At 34.0% G+C, this 3,612-nt stretch overlaps 1 long non-coding RNA gene across 1 annotated transcript in view; it reads left to right on the forward strand.

The window, feature by feature from the left end:
- The first annotated feature begins 489 nt into the window (after positions 1-489).
- LOC116549060 overlaps positions 490-3,612 on the forward strand; it is a 15,014-nt gene continuing 11,891 nt past the window's right edge. The window contains exon 1 of the long non-coding RNA XR_004267694.1: positions 490-604. This is a non-coding gene — a long non-coding RNA (uncharacterized LOC116549060). The remainder of the gene's footprint in view (positions 605-3,612) is intronic.

Raw genomic sequence — 3,612 nt, forward strand, 5'->3', positions numbered from 1 at the left:
GCTGTAGTCTGAGAACTGCTATGATATCAGTTCTTTTTGCATTTTCTGAGGAGTGTTTTACTTCTGATTATGTGATCAATTTTAGAATAAATGCTATTTGATGATAAGAATACATATTCTGTTGAATTTGGGTAGTGTTCTGCAGATATCTATCCAGTTCACTTGATCCAGCACTCGGTTCTGGTCCAGAGTATCTTCGTTAATTTTCTGTCTCAATGATCTGTCTAATTTTGTCAGTGGAGTGTTAAAGTCTCCCACTGTTATTGTGTGGGAGTCTAAGTCTCTTTTTAGGTCTCTAAGCACTTGTTTTATGAATCTGGGTGTTCCTGTGTTGGGTGCATACATATTTATGATAGTTAGCTCTTCTTAATGAATTGAACTCTTTATTATTATGTAATGCCCTTCTTTGTTGTTTTTGAACTTTGTTGGTTTAAAATCTATTTTGTCAGAAACTAGGATTGCAACCTTTGCTTTTTTTTCTGTTTTCTGTTTGCTTGGTAAATTTTCCTCCATTTCTTTATTTTGAGCCTACGTGTGTCTTTGCATGTGAGGTGGATCTCTTGAAGACAACATACCAACAGGCCTTGGCTCTTTATCCAGCTTGGTATTCTGTGTCTGTTTAAATTTTTTTTATTTTGTTGTTTCAATAGTTTTTTGGGAACAGGTGGTGTTTGTTTTACATGAATAAGTTCTTTAGTGGTTATTTTTGAGATTTTGGTGTGCCTATCACCTGAGGATGGTACACTGCACTTATGTATAGTCTTATCTCTCACCTCCCTCCCACACTTACCCCTGAGTCCCCAGAGTCTGTTATATTATTCTTATGCCTTTGCATTCTCATAGCTTAGCTCCCACTTGTAAGTGAGAACTTAGGATATTTGGTTTTCCATTCTGGAGTTACTTCACTTAGAATAATGGTCCCACCTCCATCCAGGTTGCTGCTAATCCCATTATTTCATTCCTCTTTATGGCTGAGTAGTATTCTATGGCATATATATGCCACATTCTTTATCCACTCCTTGGTAGATGGGCATCAAAGCTGGCTCCATATTTTTGCAGTTGCAAATTGTGCTGCTATAAATATGCGCGTAAAAGTGTCTTTTTCATATAATGATTTCTTTTCTTCTGGGTAGGTGCCCAGTAGTGGGATTGCTGGATCAAATGGTAGTTCTACTTTTAGTTCTTTAAGGAATCTCCATACTGTTTTCCATAGTGGTTGTACTAGTTTACATTCCCACCAGCAGTGTAAAAGTTTTCTATTTTCACCTCATCTACACCAACAACTATTATTTTTTGATTTTCTAATTATGGCCACTCTTGCAAGAGTAAGGTGGTATCACATTGTGGTTTTGATTTGCATTTCCCTGATAATTAGTGATGTTGAGTACTTTTTCATATGTTTGTTGTCCATTTGTATATCTTCTTTTGAGAATTGTCTATTCATGTCTCATGCCTTAGTCCTTGTTTGGATGCATAGTTTGTGAATATTTTCTCCCACTGTTTAGGTTGTCTGTTTACTCTGTTGATTATTTCTTTTGTTGTGTAGAAGCTTTTTAGATTAATTAAGTTCCATCTATTAATATTTATCTTGATTTTTGTTGCATTTGCTTTTGGGTTCTTGGTCATAAACTGTTTGCCTAAGTCAATGTCTTATTATGAGAGTTTTTCTGATGTTATCTCCTAGAATTTTTTATAGTTTCAGATCTTAGATGTAAGTTTTTGATCCATCTTGAGTTGATGTTTTTATAAGGTTAGAGATGAGACTCCAATTTCATTCTTCTGTATGTGGCTTGCCAATTATCCCAGCACCATTTGTTGAATAGGGTATCCTTTCCCCACTTTGTATTTTCTATTTGCTTTGTCAAAGATCAGTTTGCTGTAGTTGGCTCTATTTCTGTGTTCTCTAATCTGTTCCATTGGTCTACATACCTTTTTAAATAGCAGCACCATGCTGTTTTGATCACTATATCCTTGTAGTATAGTTTGAAGGCTGATAATGTAATACCTCCAGATTTTTACTTTTTTCTCAATCCTGTTTTGGCTATGTGGATTCTTTTTTTTTGTACCATATGAATTTTAGGATTGTTTTTTCTAGTTCTGTGAAGCATGATGATGGTATTTTGATGGGAATTGCATTGAAATTATAGATTGCTTTTGGCAATATGGTCATTTTCACAACTGATTCTACCCACCCATGAGCATGAGCATGGGCTGTATTTCCATTTGTTTGTGTCTTCTATGATTTCTTTCAGCAATGTTTTGTAGTTCTTATACAGTTCTTTCACCTCCTTGGTTAGGTATATTCCTAAGTATTTTATTATTTTTTGCAGCTGTTATAAAACAGGTTGAGTTCTTGATTTGATTCTCAGCTTGGCCACTGTTAAGAGTATAGCAGTGCTACTGATTTGCGTACATTGATTTTGTATCCTTAAACTTTACTGAATTTATTTTTCAGACCTACAAGCTTTTTGGATGAGTCCTTAGAGTTTTCTAGGTATACAATCATTATCAGTGAGCAGTGACAGTTTGACTTCCTCTTTACTGATTTGGATGCCCCCCCCTTTTTTTTTTCCCTTGTCTTATTGCTCTGGCTAGGACATCCAGTACTATGTCGAATAGAAGTGATGAAAGTGGGCATCCTTATCTTGTTCCAGTTCTCAGGGGGAATGCTTTCAACTTTTCCCCATTCAGTATAATGTTGGCTGTGAGTTTGTTGTAGATGGCTTTTATTACCTCAAGGTATGTCCTTTCTATGCCAGTTTTGCTGAGGGTTTTAATTATAAAGATGCTGGATTTTGTCAAATGCTTTTTCTGCATCTATTAAGATGATATAACTTTTGTTTTTAATTCTGTTTATGTGATGTATTACATTTATTGACTTGCATATATTAAACCAACCCTGAATCCCTGATATGAAATCCACTTTATCATGGTGTATTATCTTTTTGATATGATTTTGGATTTGGTTAGCTAGTATTTTGCTGAGGGTTTTTGCCTCTATGTTCATCAGGAAAATTGGCCTATGATTTTCTTTTTTTGTTATATCTTTTCTTGGTTTTGATATTATGACAATACAGGCTTCATAGAATGATTTAGGGAGAATTTCCTATTTTTCTATCTTTTAGAATAGTTTCAGTAGGATTGGAACCAATTCTTCTTTGAATGCCTGGTAGAATTCAGCTTTGAATCCATCTGGTCCTGGACTTTTATTTGTTGGCAATTTTAAAATTACTGTGTCAATCATGCTACTTGTTATTGGTCTGTTCAGGGTTTCTATTTCTTCCTAATTTAATCTAGAAGGGTTGCATATTTCCATGAATTTATCCATCTCCTCTAAGTTTTCTAGCATGTGCACATAAAGGTATTTGTAGTAGCTTTGAATGATCTTTTGTGTCTCTGTGTTCTTGGTTGTAATAGCTCCTGTTTCATTTCTAATTGAGGTTAATTGGACATTTTCTCTTCTTTTTTTTTGTTAATCTTGCTAATGGTCTGTCAATTTATCTTTTCAAATAACTAGCTTTTTGTTTCATTTATCTTTTATATATATATATATATATACATATGTATATATATATATATATATACATATATATATATATATACATATGTGTT

Source organism: Sapajus apella, unplaced genomic scaffold (genome assembly GCF_009761245.1).
Source record: "Sapajus apella isolate SASKATOON/1434 unplaced genomic scaffold, GSC_monkey_1.0 scaffold6, whole genome shotgun sequence".
Classification (NCBI taxonomy): Eukaryota; Metazoa; Chordata; class Mammalia; order Primates; family Cebidae; genus Sapajus; species Sapajus apella.